The 19,148-nt window shown below is 38.8% G+C and overlaps 1 protein-coding gene across 6 annotated transcripts in view; it reads left to right on the top strand.

Moving 5' to 3' along the window:
• Positions 1 to 228: 228 nt before the first annotated feature.
• Positions 229 to 19,148, top strand: part of ATF7IP (activating transcription factor 7 interacting protein) — a 92,130-nt gene continuing 73,210 nt past the window's right edge. For 4 of the 6 annotated variants that reach the window (XM_082280207.1, XM_082280208.1, XM_082280206.1 and 1 more), the window contains exons 1-2: positions 243 to 364; positions 1,854 to 1,958. The gene's annotated coding sequence lies outside the window, so the exon portion shown is untranslated. Of the gene's footprint in view, positions 365 to 1,853; positions 1,959 to 17,533; positions 17,828 to 19,148 lie in introns of those variants that run through there. The other 2 variants (XM_082280205.1, XM_082280204.1) reach the window with 2 other exon arrangements.

Genomic DNA, 19,148 nt, shown 5'->3' with positions numbered 1-19,148 from the left:
CCCCTAGCGGCAGCTGCCGCAGCGCGCCCCGGCGCCTTGCTGCGCCGAACCTTGCACGGCTGTGCGCCAAGGGGCGGGGCCACTGCCTTATTTAAATATCACGGAGCCTTATTTGCATGCCACCAAGATGGCCGGCCCAGCGATTGGCCGGTTCCGGAGCAGCCCCCCACTGCCGGCCCCTGTGCCCACGGAGGGGGCGGGGCCAACCGAGAGAGGGGAGGAGACACGGCGTTCATTTGCATAGCGGCCCGGCGCGTGCGACGCGGGGAGGCGGCGTTGGCGCCCGGAGCGGGCTCCGAGTTTGAATCCACGGCGGCGGCGGCGGGCGCTGGGGCGGGAGCTGCCGCGGGACGCGAGCGCGCAGGTACCGCGGGGCGCTCTCGGGGCGCGGGGGCCGGGCGGGCAGGGCACGGCAGCGGCAGTGCTCGCTGCTCCGCGCGGCGGCGGCGGCGGCGGCTGCAACAGTGCGCATGCGCGGGGGAGCTGCAGCGCTGTACGCGCGCATGCATGGGAGCACGTGACCCAGCTCCAGTGCAGCGGCGGTGGCGCGCGTGCACGTCCCCGTTGCTCTCGCGCGTTGGCGGCGGCGGCGGCGGCGCGGGCACAGGTGGGTCCGGCGGGGGCGCGCACGGGGTAGTACCGGGCGCCCGCCTGGGCGCGACGCGCAAGGGCGAGGCGAGGTGGCGGCGTGTGTTTGGGTGGGACACGGGCGCGCCCGGCGCCTCGAGAGCGTTTCCTCGCTCCCTGCCGGAAATGCGGTGGCGTGGCCTGGGTGGTGCTGTGCGCTGCCGGGAAGGGCCGCATCCGCAGGGCGGGCGTGGAGCGTCGTAGCGCATGGGCTGTGGAAGCAACGAGGGGAAACTGTTGGTCGTGTTCCTACGCTGGTGGGCAGCAGGGCATTATTTCTCTACTGTATGGACACACCCGTTCGTTGGAAACCAAATCGTTTCTGTGTGGGAACAGAGAAGGTCGAGTTGTGCTTACTCACGTGATGCCACCAGTAAACAAGGCCCAAGCGGCTACTCGAGGTGTCATGGCCGCCCACATCAACATGGCAAAGCAGTTCAAGCCATGTGCTAAAGAAGGTATATTCGAATTTCTGTTCTTCCTTAAATATTTAAAATACCGGAATTCTTCCACAGATAAGAGTTTCACACTTTAATTTTGAGGCCTATTAGAGGTATCGTTTTGCCCTTGCGTAGCTTGTTTTTTAGCAGATCCATCCTTCTCTTCCTGGATTTCCCAGTTGTTGGCGGATATTCAGTGGAAATGCTGATAGTAGGATATTTTTTTGCTTAACAGTAACCTTGGAATAATTTTACGTAACATGACTGTGATCATTATCATAGACAGACTTACTGGAAAAATTGGATGGCATTGTTGGTGGAAAAGTACTTGCTTAAAATCAAGCAGTGAACAGCTCTGCTGTTCTAGGCAGCAGTCAGTGTGCTAAAAATGCAGCCTTCTGTGACAGAAAAATGTCATGCATCTAGACATATATCATATTGACCAGCGGAAGTAACACCATGTTAATAGATATGTTTGTTTGACATTCTAAATTATACAAAGAAAAGAGGTGTTATTATGGATAGGTTTAAAGGAACTTGATTGTGCAAGATGAGAATATTTTACAAGCGTGCTGTTTGTCTCTCTTTTGGAAGTTAAAGTATATGCTTGCACTTGTTACAGTTCATAATACTTACACTCATGTTTTCAAAAACAGAAGTGTGAAAAATGTCCCTAATCTCTGCTTAAATCCGGAATCAGTAAGTCAAATATTAAGTCTGTACGCAACCATCAGCTATCAATCTAAAAAAATAAGTGGTTTTCTAATTAGATACTGGTTTTTGCAGTCCTGTAGGAAGGTATGAAGGAGAGTGTTGCCGCAGATACTAATAATTCCTTGGAGGAGAAGAAATCAAACACAAAAACCACTGCTGTTTGATAAGTGATCTTGGGTAGGTAATTTCTCAGTTTCAGATCTATGAAATGGGGCTAATGGTTGCTGTCACGCCAAACATAAAATGAATTCGTTAATGACTGCATTTATGCAATTCGTGAATTGTGATAATTGCATCCACTATTTATTCCTGAAGTATGGCAGTTATTTTATTGGTCTGTGTGTCTTAAAACTAGTAAGTGAAGTTTATATGTACGTACAACCTACGAAGCATTATGCTAATACTTCTGTTTTTACTGTCCTTAGTTTAGAAGACTTAGTACATTGTTTGAGTAAAAGGTATTTTTATCAGCTGCAACTTTTTCACCAATTATAGCACTGCTGAGCTGATGCTTTTTCTGTGATAATGTGGAACAGCATTGTGTTTTGCTGTATGAAATAATTGAGCAAGACTGTTTTGGATGTTGCATAAACTTGAAACCGATTATAGCAAAATTTAGTTGCAAAAAGATACAATAATTACTGTATGCATCAATTTAAGTAGTTATTTTGGCGCTTTTATTGAGAGACCTGTTGTCTTCTATCCTCTATGAAGTCTGTTTTCAAGAAGATGCTGACTGCAATAGATACGGATGCCTTATTTGCCACATTTTCTACACTTCTACAAACTGTAGTTTGTATTATTGTGCTCATTTCACAAACTTATAAAATCAAAATTAACTGTAGTATGTTAGTTTTCCTATAAAGGCTCGTTCAGTAATACTTCCATTTGGGACATAAAACATATAGACATATGCTTCCCCACTAGCATGGGAGGTGATTTTGCCAGCTAAGAAAGAGCCTGAACAATTTAGGAATAAAAATAGCTTGATTTTAAATACTGGTTTTACAAAATCCAGTGCAAATAGGAATGTTTTACATGTTCAGTAAGTTCTAAAATACTGATGCCTAATTAGTAACTCAGTCTTCATTTTCTTTTTATCTGTGCGTGTTTTCTGTTACAACTAGAAATATTTCCACAGTGGAAAGGACTGGACTAAACCAAGTACTGTATGTTATTTCCAAAATAAGGAAAAAAGTATCTTATTTCTCACCAACTAGATTATTTTAATAGTGTAATCATTTGTTGTGTTTATCTGGACTTACAGTCAGAAACAACACTTACGGCAAAAATGCCAAGTTTATTAACAGAAGGTAAACAGTAAGGCCAAAAAGTTCTTTAAACCAGTATGTTGTTCTTAATAGCATGCATGTTAATGCTTTTATTTCCTTTTTTGTTCTGCACTTGGTGTTTCTTCTATATTGTAGATTAGTTACATGTTTGTATTATGCTTTTATGTTGAAAATTACGGCAATGACACATGTACATCACAGTTTTCATGAGAGATAGTACAAGAAAAAAATGAAGTTGCAAGTTAGAAAACTGTTGTTACGGTATGTGAATATGGGGAGTTGGGGTTTTTTTTCCCCCTGATGTATGTTTGTATAATAGTATTTTTAAATGCAATGAACTGTAACATTATTAATATTTCTGGGAGTCATCTGTTGTTGGTCTTTGGTTTTCTTTAGTATGTGATGTCATTCTGAGATATTCACTTATTCACACAAAATAAATGGGAACTCTTAAACTGATCTTTCATTATACAAGTTTGTGATTATGGTGTTTCAGTTCTACTCATTGCACTGTATGCTGTACTGCATGAAAAAACCTGTTTTAATTCCACTGTACTGTAAGAAGCTGTTTATCAAGCAGCGGTGACTTACCCAAATACAGGATGGACAGTAAGATAAGGCTGTTCTGTGGGGCAACTTTTTTTTTTGACAGCTCATTGAATACAGTTGTTCTCTAAAGTGATCGCTTTTCTTGTCAAGTCAGGCAGCTGTAGAATGTCTTAATCTTTGAGTACAGTTTAGACGTGAATTGTGTAATACATAATTTTAAAAATTTCTTTACCTTGGCTGTGGTTTGGAGATTAAGACCTGCTGCCTGATGCCACAGAAGGTAACTAAAATATTTTTAGTATTTGCTTAGGAGGATCTGGAACATAGATTATGTCAAGTTTTGAGTTCTGGTTTTTTTTTTTTAGAGTAAAATTTTGCATGATATTGTGGGAATCTTAGTTTTTATTTGTCTGAAAAGATTTTGTGTATTGTTTTATATGTTTCACATTTTTTGCTCATGTTGTGGTTTTTGTGATTTTTTTCCCTCTGTATTTAGTAATCAGAGTCAAGAAATTCTTGGGTTTATACGTACAATGCTTAGGTCTCTGAAAGCACCTAACTGAAGTACAGCTTTAGCCTACAGATGAGACTATAATAGTGAGTGTCATCAGTTACAGATATGAAGTACTGGCATTAATTATTTAGAAACTGGATCTTCTGAATACATCAGTATTTTTTTACAAAGGTGAGCAATTGAAGTGTGATGCAGAAAGGGAAGTCTGGTTTTGTTAGTTTGGAGGAGGTTTTTTTATTTTAAGATGTGTATTCTGGTTTTAAGTTATGTTCTAGTTCTTATCTCTGTTTTTCTTTGACTGTGTGAAGATACTTATAGGCCAAAAAGCATCCCAGAGTTGAAAGCAGATTTTCAGTTGCATGTGACTTCTATGCAGCTTTGTGTTTTATGCTTTCATCTGGTTTTGTATTAGTGCCAAGCCAGAATTCTTTCAGTGAAAAATCATAGAATTGTTTGGGTTAGAAGAGACCTTTAAAATCATCTACTCCCAGCTGCCCTGCCACATGCCCTGCCCTTCCACTAGACCTGGTTGCTCAGAGCCCCATCCAACCTGGCCTTGAAAAGTTCCAAGGGTGAGGCATTCACAATTTCACCACTTGACAGTAGAGTGCCTCATCACCCTGACACTAAAGTTTTTTTCCCCTGATATCTAATATAAACCTGCTGTTTTTCAGTTTGAAGCCATTGTTGTTCATTCTATAACTACATAACCTTGTAAAAAATGTCTTTTCAGCTCTTCTGTAGATTTCTTTCATAAATACTAGAAAGTTCTCTAAGGTATCTACAGAGCCTCCTCTTTTCCAGGCTGAATAATTTCTATTCTCTCAGCATTTTCTCTTGGGAAAGGTGCTCCATCTCTCTAACCATTTTGGTTGTCCACCTTTGGACTCACTCCAGTGGATCCGTGTCCTTTTTGTGCTGAGAACCCCAAATCACAGCAGGTGGGGTCTCGCCAGAACAGAGCAGAGAGGCAGAATCCCTTTTCTCACTCCTGCCCACACAGCTTTGGATGCAGCCCAGGATACAGTTGGCTTTCTGAGCTGCAAGTGTACATTACCAGCTCACGTCCAGTCTCTCATTCACCTGCACCCCCAAGACCTCCTCAGCAGTACTGCTCACAATCTATTCATCCCCCAGCCTGTACCAATAGCAGGGGCTGTGCTTACGTGCAGCTTAAGTGTTGCATACCGGCAAAAAGTTTTATGCTTACATTAAAAAATGCATGAATAAATTTATTAAAGTGATGCTTCTAAATTTTTTGCTAGGAAGACAGATCTGTTTAACAAGTTTAATTTTTTTGGTTAAGCAGAAAATTGCAAGATAACATGGCAAAGATTTCAAATTGTGTCATAGCCCTAAAAATTGTAAGAGAAGTCTGCTCATTTCTAGTGCAGTAGTCTAGTTTTAGGTGAACGTTGATTGCCAATTGTTCTGTTCTTAGTAGTTCGGGGAAGATTTGTTTTTGGTTTTCAGTAAACATAAAGCATAGTTAAGTATCAGAGATAATTAATACCTGTAAAGTTTATGGAAACAAACAGCTGGGGTGAGGAGAAGCTACCAGTGTTGGCAGCAAGAAAACTTGGAAATTATGTGTTGTTTTGGGGGGATAATTTGCTGTCAGTACACAGGCAGTGTCCATCAGAGCAGTATGGAGGCTGTCACATCAGCATGTGGCTTCAGACTAGCTGTGTACCTGCACTCACCTGGTGTAGTAAGGCACCAGTGATAACCTGAGTGAAAAGTAGAAAACCAATGTTTATAAATCCGTAAGAAATACGGAGTTGCTAGTTCCATTGCTCCTTCCTTGTTCTGTGTAGTACAGGTGGTGTATCCTTTTTAAAATTGCCAGTATATTTAACAGCAAATCTGCCCTCCTCATTCCTCCCCTATTTTTTGGGGTTGTTTTTTTTTTTTTTTGAAAGTGAAGACTCCCTGGTGGTGTACCTGAGAGCACAGTACTAAGTATATGGTATTAAATAAGGGCCTGATTTTCACTTGTATGTCACTTTCCATCACATACATCACAGTGAAGGAATTAACAACGTTGTGTAAGTGTATGTATGTTGTATAAATACCCTTTGTGTTCCTTTGGTAGTTAGGGAAAAAAGAGCAAACTATGCTTTTTGTTGTATTTTGAGCTGTGCTTGTTATAAATGATGAAAAACTGTACATAAGAGTTACGAGGTCTTACTTCTTTCATGAACAAACATCAAATCATTTGAGATCTTAGGAAATTAGATGGCTGGGTGCAAAGTGGGTTTTTCTGTAAAAATATATTTTAAAAAGTATAAAGGTCAACTAACAGATGTACTTGGCTGTGGGTAATGTGGATTTTTGTAAGACAGGAAAAGTGCTTTTCTCTTCTAAATGCAGTTTCTGAAAATGTTTTCAAGTAAACTTGTATATTCAATCCACAATTTTTATTAATTATATGACTGTGGATATGACAAGTAACTGTTAAAATTATTTCTATGTATTTTTTGTCATTTTGTACTGTCTGAAATATTATCTTTCATTTCACAGTAGTGTAAAGAAATGTTACAGTAAAAAAACCCCAAAACAATTCCCAAAACAAACCAAAAATACATTCCTCCTGTTGTCCCCGCGCCCCCAAAAGAAAAACCCCCGCCAAACAACCCAAAATCTGCCATGTTACTTTTAGCTTCACCTCCAACATGTGGCAGTTTCTGTAAGGTCATTTTAAAAAAATGTTGGATTTGAATTTTTGTTCTTTCAAAAATGTTTAAGCACCTCAACATAAATGCTTGCTGACTTCAGTCAATGCACTGAAAATTTCCCTCACTGATCTGACCATCAAGCTGCTTGGAATGATGAAGAGTCCTTAAATATTGTGCAGACTTTTGTCTCTCGTAACTTCAGTATTCCTTATCTCATGATTATGGACTCTTTTCTTTCTGACAACAGTTTTAAGTAGTTTTTACTTGCAGAGTCTTAAATGAGAGATGTTCCTTGAAGTCAGTCTACTAGTCTGTGTAAAAATAGGAGTAAAGGAGGGTTTCAGTGAACAGTGTTTTGAGACTTCAGTTGAGATACGTACAAATAGTAGTAGTTCCTCCTAGTTTGTCAGTGTAAGAACTGTTGTGTCCACTTAATGTTAAGTAACGTATAAAACCCTATACAACAGCAAAAAAGATTAATAAAGGAAAAGGGCAAGTGAGAATAGTGGATAGGATGTGGTTTCGAAACAAGCACTTCTGTGGTTCTATGTAAGGATATTTAAGTGGTGTGTGCGAAGGTGATGCTACTTACGCAGGGCAATAATTAGAGAAACAACAGGTTGCCATTCTCTTGTGTTTCTTGGTTGATGTTCATGAGAAATTAGGAAAATGGAAGCCCTGTTTTAATTTATGACTACAGCAACTGAGCTTAGTGAGATGATATTAAAGTGTTTGGCATGAGAAGAGTTCTTATCATAACATGTTAAGTTTAAATTCCATTCTGTAGTCCTACTAAAACATTTTATTTTTGGGGGGGTTTTAACTGGAGAACCCATATAAATGTCATGCTAAGTAGCAATGAAAAAATTGTAGTCCCATGCTAGTATAGGAATTACAGATTAATGTAGCTTCACTTTTAATATTCCTTGGGTCAAAGCATTTTCAGATGACTTACTCCACTCATACATTTGCATTTACTTAAACATCGGGTTCTATTTTAAAATTAGTTTGATTAATAACTTCTAACACACTTTAGAAACACACTTTGGTGTGTTAATGGAGGTATATTGAAGGGGACATTTAAGTTAATGCACATGGTTTCTTACTATTTAATAACATTCCTTGCATCCATGTGTTTGTGTTAATGTATCAGTGCATCTGCATGTTCATGAAGCTTTCTGACAAGGCAAGACATTTGTAGCAACAGGACTGTGACACGGATTCTGTTTGCTCTAGCTCAGGGAAAACGTTCTCTGAAGTTTTATTGCCAACTTGTTTTGCCTGTTCAAACCTATTTAAGTCATTGTCATCCATACATCAAGTTCCAAGACTTAGTGTTACATAAAACGCGGTGTTGTACAAGTGCAGCTCTTGGTTTCTGGGTTAGAACATCCCTATGTTTTTGGCAATATTCTTGAAATTACAGGACTTGAAGTCAGAATTCACGTTTTGATGTACAAATTTCATAGATACGCTAAACACAGAATTCTGTTTAAAATATTGCTACTGGAAAAATCAAAATATATTTGTTATACAAATTGAATACTTATGTTTGAATTTTGAAATCTTCAAATTATTGTAAATTCCCACAGGCTGATGGTGTGGTATATATGATATTCAAAGTAAGTAACACTGGGTATATAACAGTATAATAGAAAACTTTTCTTTCGAGTTGGTTGTAAACTTGATTTTTAGCTTAGTAATCGGTGTTGGTGAAGAAAAGCTTCATTGTAATGGGTAGCTTTAAATTAACTGTAATGAACCTGTTCTTCAGTGTTCACAGATCTGCTTTTTGAGAAATACGTCTTTCAGGCATTTGAATTTCAAATACATTTTTATTTCGTCTTCTAAATCTGTACAGTAGTATCAGAGACAATCAGTGGAGCTGTCTCATATGTGGTATGTGCCCTTTCTTGTACTGCAAATCGTGGTAATACAAGGACAACAGGAAAAGCCAGATGGTGTATTTCACCATTTTTAAAGTTAGAAATACTGACTGTGGTGCTGATGAGTGCATTAGACAACTGCTGCTGGCGTAATTAGTCAATGAAATAACCAGCTACAGCTGGCAACAGACATGCACAGTTACATAAGTTTAGACCTTTTCATAATTGAAATGGTTGGAGGGCATGTTCTTCTACTTTTTGGGGGGAGAGTGACTTACTGTGCTGGGCTAATTTTGGATCACAAAGATTATTTTTTGTTAGAAGGCTAGTAATTTCCTTTAGAATTGCTGCATGGGCTCTTGCAGGTATTTTAAAACAGACAAAGCTGGATATTATAGAAAGAAAGTGAGGCAGGTATAGAGGAACTCCCTCCAGAACTGATGGATCCAGTGTTGCCTCTGTGAGAGCGTGATTGGTGGTAATAAACAGATACTAGAGCAAAACCTGTATTGGGTTTCATTTTGTGTTAAACTTGTGTCTTTGTTTGATAACCCCTTTGTCCCCCACCATAGGTTCTCAAACCAGTTCTTCAGGAGCTGCTCTGTTACAAGATTCCATCAAAATTCCTTAAGTGATTCTAAATACAGCTCTTCTTTGAAAAACTTAACAAGCTGCATTGCAGTCATAAAGAATTAGATACTTGGTTCCTGCAGACATTGGAGTTCTGGAATGTTCTTGGGGTATTTGCTAGCTTTCTTATAAGGTGAACTTCATTTATTCCTTCCCAAATAAAACTTTCATTGGGCAACTAATGTAATAGAATATTTCAAACTAGGTGGAGCAGTACAAAGATATAGATTAATTTCATAAGTGGTTTTGGGTTGGTTTTTTTTTTTCCTGTTTTGTTTTGGGGTTTTTTTAAGCACTCAAGTGAGCCTGCTCTTAGAAAGTATTCCCTAATGTTTGTCAGTTCTGTGCGTGATCTGGGTCTGTACTGTGACTCTTAATATGTGACGTGGATTCTGAACTGCCTTGGAGTTGAGATTTGAAGTATGTGATACAAACCCTGGATCACAGGCCTAGCAGGGCTGCCTCTCGGGTTTTTGGTTTACTTCAATTTTCCCTTTACTGGTGGTGCTAGGTAGCTGCAGTGTTGCAGCTGTGCATTAACCACTTCCTGCCTGTCAAAGAAACCACTCCTCTGCTCACACCCATCCACCCATCCCTTCTGTGCAGTTTGTTGCAGCATGGTAAAGAGGGAGGTGCTTTGCTGTGTAACTGTTCTACCTCCTGCTGAGTTGTCACTGATTGGCTTGTCTTGAGAGAGCACTGCAGCCATCTTAGTCGTATTTTCAGTACAGCTAAGACAGAGCCGTTTCAGAATGGCTGAAAAAGTGCTCCATGCAGCAGTTCAGCTTGACTGTGCGAGTAGAGCTGTTGGCATCACATGCTCCAGACCTTAGAGAGGTGAGCACCAGCTCTGCTTTGCTGAGAAGCAATTTCAAACCTTGGTTAGGCATGGTTAACTAATTCTAAGCTGTATAAAATATGTTTAAATGCTGTTGTCTTTTTTTTTTTTTTTTGGTCACTTTCACTGGGTTGAGGTATTTTTCATTTGTTTTGTGCTATTTTTGTTTTTTCTCCCCTTTCTTACTGAATTAATTCACAGATCTCTATCTTGTCTCAGTTACAGGATAGATTAGGTGGGACAAGCCAGGTCAAATATCATATTTGTTCTGCTAATCAAATTACTTTATTTCGGCTTACCTTCTTACCAGGCCACAAGAGCTCTCATTCTGTGCTGTCCCTTTCTCAAATGCTTGCCTCATACTTTAACTGAAACATGAAACAAACTCTTTACATACTTAAATTTTTGCAACCAAGTAATTAGATTTGATTATCATTTTTTCAATGTGTAACTTTTCTGGTGGTAATTAATTACAATGCCTATATAAATACATTAGAAAAATCAATGATTATATAAATCGTTAACTGTTTTGCAAGTAGCACTTACTTGCTACTCAGGAATAATGCTACAAATTCTATGGAATTACTACAAATGAGAAGATGGAGGTTTAGAGATCCATCATTGTTTCTTTTGTATAACTTAATTGAAAGCTGAGTTTCAAAGTGCTAGTGGTTTTACATGGCCTCATGTTTTTCGCTGTACGGTATTGGTTGGTGACCTAGCTGTTATCCTTAAAACACATTAAAAGGTGCTGTCTGTGGCAAGGGAGATGAGGGTAGGAGAAAAGTAACGCGCAACTTTTTTCCACTGGGGCGTTGAACAACAGAAAAGAAGAAAGAAGGCATTTTTTTTTATGAGTGTATATTTAATTTTCTTGTTCTGTCTTACACTTAGTTCAGGTCTTCATGGGTTCTTAAGTTGCACCTAAGTTAAACCAAGAGTAATGAAACAGGGAGTTTCTTGAAGTTCTCCAGGAACATATCGGGAGCAGCAGTCAAGCTGGGTAACTCATCAGTGTGTATGCTGCTCATAGTATTTTTCTGGCTGAAGTTGAAGTTAGTGCTAGGGATGAGAAAGCTAGTCTAATGCCAAAAGGTTCACTTCTTCCTCAGAATGTTTGCACATTAATTTGGTGCTTTCGGTATAATCTATTAACAAAGCACTTGGTTAAGTTAGTTTTAAATATCCGCATAGACTACCTTGTACAGTTAATGGCAACACACTGTTTGTAAAGACATAAAATATTCTGTGCAGACAGTGCACGTCAGATTCTCAGAACACGTAATTTCTCCATGTTTATTTTGTTCATTTGATAAAAAGAAATTAACTCAGTATACAGAATTTTTAAGGTGAGATGGATTGGTGACTTCAATGAGCAGTAAATTTTTAAGTAACTGGTTATAAAATTTTTCTGCTTTAGGGTAAGAGATAAGAGTAATGCAAATGTGTGGTTAGAGGTGGTGATGAAAAGCAGGTAGTTTTATTATTTTTATTGATAGTGGAACTTTGTTTAGTGAATTTGATTCACAGCAAATTTTAGTTCATAGAGGATTTTTTTGATTGGGTAAGATAGTTAAGGTCCTGGGAACATTTGGGTACTTTCAAATGTCTGAAAATTCAAACCGCAAATACTAATTAAATACATTTGTCTTGATAAAATGTGATATTTTGCCATACCTTTATCTCATCTAATGAATGTAGCTTAATAATGTAGTGAAACAATAATCTTTCTGGTTTTTTGCAAGACGGTCTGTGATCCTGACCCCAATCTTACAAATGATTACTGAGGTTTGTGTTTGTGCGTTTTTTTTAGTCAGTTATTGTTGATTAGTTCCAGATGTTAATAATTCATATTGTTTACAGGAAGTAGAAACATTTCGTTCTTTGAAATCACCAAACTCCTACACTATAATTTCTGGAGAGGATGAAATTTTATGTTTAAAACATACTTTACCATACACATCCTGTGGCGGTTTGTTGGTTTTTTGGGGGTTGGGTTTTTTGGTTGGTGGTTTTATTAAAGAAAACAGCAGGCATATAAAAGTTGTCGTGTGCAATTTGTTTTGTTCATTTAAGATTTCTCTGTTGAACTTCTCTTTAAATGGGAGCATGAAAAGCAGAATATTTTGGGCAATCACTGTAGGGAATGGTTTTTTAGATGTATTACATTTGAGTAAAATACTGTATTTTCAGACCATGTCTTTGATACAGTGCTTTTAGTGACTTTTTGTTGCCCATTGTCTTTTTTTTTTTTTTTCCTGTGAGCTGAGTAAGCTTACTCCCGTTTTACAGAAAAGGAAAAGTTGCAAGAGCTCAGAGAAAAGCCCTTGTCTCTGTATTTCCTCGTCCCTTTGGTTTTGGTTTCCTTTGCTTTTTAACAGGCCATTTTGAACATCCATTTTCAGAAGCGCTGTACAAAATGACTGGCCCAGCAGGGAGCAGTAGTGTTTTGTTGTGTGAACTGCATGGGTAGTGTGGTCTGGGGTTTTTTTTGTTTGGTTGGTTTTTTTTTTTTCTCTCCTGAAGTATCTGTTGGAATGCTGAAAGTATGGTAGGTTTTGAAACCTGTTTTGCAAATGGGATACATTCCCATTTTCAGAAATCCAAGTATCTTATAATGCTTTTTTCATGGTAGCACTAGTAGCTGAAAGCATAGCCTCTTCTCTCTTCACTCCCATGGTGCTAGTAGTTTGGGTGTTAATAATCAAAAAAGAATATGAAAACCACCAATTTATGTGCACAGGAACAAGATATTTGAGTGGATGCTCAAACACTTCCTTCTCCCCATCACTTTTATTAAAGACATAAATTAGCTGTTCATGAGTTGAATTAGATGTGTGTAATGAAGTAATAAGCTGAATTGATTGCTATACAGTTTTAATGCAGGATGTGTTGTCAGACTGTGCTCAGTGTTCCCGTGTCTGTGTGTTCCAGAAAAATGAGGGTTGTACTGCTGATAGGTAAACTTGAAGGATAGACTCTCAAGAGTTAAGTAAATTTCTAATAGGGTAGTAGTCTCAAATGTACATGATTTTCCAAGAGAAATACAAATTCCAAAAGAAAACCGATAGTTTACTCTGAAAACGTGTATAGATTCCCTTCCTCCACCCTTGCAAATGTTTTACTATAAAAGGAGAATTTTCATATGATTTTATTTTCATTCGTGCACCAATTATATGGATAGTTTTTCATGACTAAATCATAGTTGCTTGGAAGCATTCTAACATGGCTTGATTATTTTTTATGTTCCTCCTAAAATTGTCTAATAATTTGCACAGCTTCATCTTATAGTTTGGTAGAAATTTTGGGTGCAAACAATTTCAGGCAGGACTTGAAATGGACTGGAATGGACTGTGGAATGAATGCAATACTGTTTAATGTATGGAAATCACTTTAAAATAGCTGACTTGTTTGATTCTTCAGGTGGAAATAAACAGTTACCAAATTCTTAGAACTGTTTGGAATCTTAAGTACTTAATCATGTTACGACTGTTATTATACAGTTGAATTGGACCTTTATTTTTTAGATATAAAATACAGATTTTTTTCAAGCACGTATTGTCTTTGAAGGAATTATAAGTAAACCAAATTTTTTACTTTCTTCCATCATCTTGATTTTCAGATTGAGATCAGTCAGCTGTTTAATAAATAACAAAATTCTTCATGTAAATTTCAGTGAGCAAAATATGGGGGTTTTGAAGTTGATAAGGATACTCATACTGAGGATTTTCCATTTCTAGAAGAAAAGGAGTGCAATGTATTAGACTGTTACAGCCTGGAACTTACCCGGCTTAGACACTTTTTCACCTCTCCTTTACAATAGAAAAGCGGATACAAATATTGTCAGTCCTTCCTTCCCCCCCTTTCCTGCCTTTCCTGTTCTTTCTGCTGATTCAGGTTTCTGTTGTAAAATATCTTCAAATAAAACACAGCAGCTAAGATAATGGATTGATAGACAGTTCTCCATTTCAGAAATGTACATAATTTTCTGTGTCTTTCAAACACTAATGTGAGAAAATTTTGGGAAGTACTTAAGTTTTAGCTCATTCTTAAGTGAGTAGTAATTTGATCTGGTTTGAGTTTTGGAGAAGAAAAGGCGGGGAAAGGGGTGTTTTGGACTTGTGTGTGTTGCTTACAGAAGGCTCAGGGCCTTTCATTTTCATTTGCTCTGTCGTGGGTGTTTTTTCTTGTTTGGGGTTTGTTTTTCTCTTTTGTTGGTTTGTTTTGCTTTTTTTGGATCAAGGTACTAGTGACAGATTTCATCATGGTTGGGTTTTTGGGGTTTTTTTCCTTTTGTTTCAGACAAACTCTGTCAATTAAACGCTTTAATATTTAAAACTGTGAATTGGGGAATCATTTTGTGTGACTTTTTTCTCTACCTATTTTGAGAGAACTGAACCGACATTTTAAGATATTGTCTTTGATTAATACCTATTGAATCCATACAGTTAACAGTACTTATTTTGAACACAGCAGGTCTTACTACTTTTGACTGCAAACATCTGTGCTTTAGGGTCACTTCTCGTGAGAGATTAGGAAGTCGTTCACATGTTGGAGGTAGAGAACTGGTTCTGAGAAGGCAAAGTCACAATAATAGCTTTTAGGTGTTTCCACCGACGTGGGTAAAACATGGGAAAAGCAGGCAGACTTTTTGGCTTTTTCTGTAGCGGCAGTCACTGGAGAATTATGATTAACTATGGTTTGTTCTCTCAGGTTAGAATCTCATATTAAAAACAAAACAAACCACTCTCCCCCACCCCGCCCCGTCCAAGAAAAAAAAAAAAAAAAAAGCCGAAACTGGAAACAAAAAAATCCCGCCCCAATCCCCTACTTTGGAGGCTGCTGAGGGGTCCCTGTGCTTTACTTGGGGTTGGCCGCCAGCCCTGTGTGTGGCAGACAGAGACTGCCGCTGGTCTGAGGCTCAGCCCGGCCCAAGGCCGCCCCCTCTGCCCTGAGTAACCGAGTTGGTGCGTTTCTAACTCCTAAACCAATTGCTCCTCCTCTCTGTGAAAACGTTTTGTGTCTGAAACTGAGCTTTGTCATAGCCAGGGGCGTGACAGGGAGGAAGGCGCAGGCAGGAAAGCACAGCGAGGGGGTGCGGGTGACTGCCGGAACGTTCTGGAAGCGGGGTGGTGCTTCCCGCAGACTGCAGATGCAGAGCTCGCCCGCGGGGCTGCCGGCAAGTTCTGGCATGGAGCTCCCTTAGCGGACTGGAGCCCGGAACAGAAAATGCTGCAAGGCTCTTACTTTGCAGTATGTGTTTTTCTGTGTTGAGAACCATGCTATTATTCAGGTGTTCATGCGTAAGGCTATAGAGCTCGGGCAAGGGTAGGGATATGGCTCTATTTGGGAAATCCAAGGGGTTTTCAAATTTTTTTTTTTAAGTAGCACTGGCGCCTTTTCCTTTTAAAAATCTCAGAAGCTATTAATCCGATGATTCATTCTGCAGATGACAACAGCATCACTGAAAGATGTATTCTGTATGTGCTTCGATGTGCTAGCATACATAAATCAGTCTGAAAGTAAGGCAAGTCAAAAAATACAGCTAACGTAAAAGGGTTGTTAATGATTGTCATTTTAATGTGACAATCATTCTGGAAAAATAATTAGCTTTCCCTTACAAATCACTCTAGGATTTTGGATGCAAAAGGTGAGGATAAATTATAACAAGAAATGAGGAGTAATTTGCATTGCTAAATATTTTCAGACACAAAAATAGTATTTTTTTGATGTTACAGGTGAGCATATTGTGTTATGCTCAAATGACCTAGAACCAGCCATACATAAATAAATAATGCTTGCAGCAGAAAATGGGACATATAATTTGACTGTATAAGCCTTGCCACTGTTGGCATTGTAAAGAGGAACAATGCAGGGAACTGGAAGAGGCCAGGGTATAAAGCAGGCTCTTCTGGTCCTGAGATGCTCTGCGTTTGCCATGTTCAAATCAACAAGCATCCCTGTCTTCATCACTTTGCTTTTTCAATAAATGGTGCCAGGCTGTAACTATAGCTGAATATTGCTCGATGTGTAGCGAGCCAAACTTGATTTTATTTAAGGTTTCACGAATTTGTGTTTATACCTAGTATAATAAATAGTGTACTTATTTGCATTGTTTTTTTCATGCTCCAAGAGTTGTTGTAAGGCAGCACATGAGGGGGGAAAAGGTATTGGTGAATTATTCATCCTTTACACACACATACACACACACGCACTTAAAGCCTGGTTTCTTTTTTCTTTCCCCAAAAAAACTACAGTGACTTTTAGAATAAGTATTTGTAAAATGTAACTTAAGCATTTATTTAATTGGAGTTTGACTGGAAGGAAAAAGGTAGGAATTTTTAAATTAGCTGTAGAAGTCAAAGTGAGGCTGAAATCCAAGCTTCTGCCACTGCCTGTCACTGTACCTTAGAGGTACTTGAAAAGATAGTTCTGGTTGAGAGATCCTCTTTTTTTTTTTTTCTCTCGTACATCTAACTAATTACGAAAAATTAAATGTGAAATAGAGACAACAAATTAAGTGGTCAGACATGTTACTTGTCAGTATTAGGTTAAAAATGAATTTGTTTTACTTGGAATTAGTATTTATTTGTTGTTAGAAATTTGCAAAATACTGGAAATACTAGGTTAAGAATACCTGGCTGCTGAGCATTGTGCAGTTTTTGTGGTGTTTTACTTCTGTTTTACTTCTATTACTAGAGAATGACCATGAACAGTGTGTGTAGCATTCTACTTGAAACAGGCTGCAAGGTGAAATTTATTTTGCAGATGCTATTGTCAGTTTTCATTTATATGGACAATGAGAGCAGCACTTGACTTTTGACACGGATCTGGATTATTAGTAAACAAATACCTAGAAAAGTATATTCTAGAACCCATGGGGAGGGGGAAGGCTTTGCTCAGCAATATCCTGCTGCAATTTAGTCTTGAAATGAGGCCCCTTTATGTAAATTTTTACTGGCGCCAGCTAGCTGTAACTGCAGTCTGGCTCCGTGTTGGCAGCAGCTAACATGTGTCATGGACTTCTCCTTCACACGGGTTGCAGGAGCACTCTGGTTTCTGGACAGAAAAAGCAACATTGATGAATGTGAAAAGATGTACAAAGGAATCTAGGTGTAATTAGATTGCTAGTAAGTGAAAATACTGGGGAAATTTCAGCTTGATTTTTTTTTTTTTTTTTCCCAGTGTGCTATCTTGCGCTGCGCTGTAATAAATCTATGCTTGTTGGTACTACTGTGTGGTATGTGGGAGGTACTTCACTGCACATAGTTGCTGCAGCACTAATAGTTGGCAGCACAGAAGGCAGTACAAAGAGTACAACTGGAGGCACTTGCAGTTGCAACAGTTTCCTTAGAGGCTGTGGCATGCTCAGTGAGCTGCAGGGGCACTCTGACACATACAGCTATTTATGTGGAGAAGTAGGAATTCCAGCAGGCTTTAACGAACAGATGTAGGCTACTAGCTGGGAGCTATAACAGCATAGCTCAGGCTGGCTAAAAACCAGTACTCATGCTGTTATGTAAACAAAACAAGATCTTAGTATCAAGATGGCCGACCTGGAAGTCTACTTGTAGCTCATAATACTTATGCAAATGAGCTGCATGTCAGTGGCTTACTCAGAGGAGGAAGCTCATTTTGCACGTGCCATCTTCTTGTCAGGTAAGAAAATCAACTCATTTTCTGCATTCATGTTTTAGAGGACTTTGAAGTTAATTTTTCACTCAGGTGCCTATACCCCCCACTTTGGCACAATGCCAGGAATTAAATTTTGAATGTAAGTGGCTTTTTCTGGGAAGCCCAGAAGTCATTTGTTCTGGCTGTAATTATTTTGGGCTTACTGTTTTTAGGGAGAATGTTACCTAGAAATTATTGTAAAATGTTTAATTTAGTAAAACTAAGTAGTTAAAAAATATTGGAAATTTGAGAATGTCATTTTTGTTGGTGATGTTACTGCTTTTGTTTGATTCAAACCTCTAGTGTTTTCCTATTGTGTTATTTTTGTCTCTGTAGTGACACCAGGTGATGAACATGGAGGCTTAGCAGTAGTGAGAGTTTACCCTGGAAAGGGTGTGGAGTTGACAAAGCTGAATCTACCAATTGTGTTTCAGCTTCATGGTGTTACGAAGGATCTTCGTGATCCTGGTTGTAGTTTGAATTCTCTTCTTGTTGAGATAACAAAGCTGTTAAAATAATTGGATACTGAATTGTTGTCTGTGTATATTTTAGTATAAATACCTTCTTAAAAGCCTATATGCGCATTTTAAATAGTTGTTTCTGTAAGTAGGGAAATAGATCAGAATATGGTATTTTTATGATCCTCCCCCCCCCCAAAAAAAAACCCAATAACCTTGACTTAGAGCTGCAAATTTAAACAATTTAAGTATTGCTAATTACATAATATGGTCTATTGTGGTTATGCATGTAATGCATGAAATGGTTGTATGGGGCAGATGTGCTAGTTCTGCACCAATATATTTGTGTTGTTTCTATTTTATAAGTTGAAGTAGTGACAGGGTGGAAGACTGGAAAAGAGAGATGGTAAAAGAAAATTACTGGATAAGGAAGGCCACTGACCCAGAGAAAAGAGGTAACTGGAGATGCATGAACAAGCCAACAAAACATGGCCACTTAAAGGCAGACATCAGCTCGAGATAGGGTGTGGAACTGGAAGTAGACAGGCCGGCTTTGGTTGAAGGAAAAAAAAAGATTAATTGAAGAGAATGAAACTAAAGAGGTAAAAGAACAAAGTAGGCAGATGGATTATTAGAGCTTAAAATGGCAGTGATAGATACTGAAAATACTGGAAGCATTCTGAAATGGCCTGGGAATTAAGGCTTATAGAGTAAATATGCTAGGAAAGAGACCTGTAACTGATTGACATTGCAGAGGGGGGAATTTAACAGTAACAGAGAAAGGTAAACTTCTGCATTCATATGGCAGAGAAAAATGCTGCATACCTACAATATGGGCCAAATGAGTT

The sequence above is a fragment of the Coloeus monedula genome (genome assembly GCF_965178545.1).
Source record: "Coloeus monedula genome assembly, chromosome: 4".
Lineage (NCBI taxonomy): Eukaryota > Metazoa > Chordata > Aves > Passeriformes > Corvidae > Coloeus > Coloeus monedula.
This window is presented reverse-complemented; position numbering and strand designations above follow the sequence as displayed.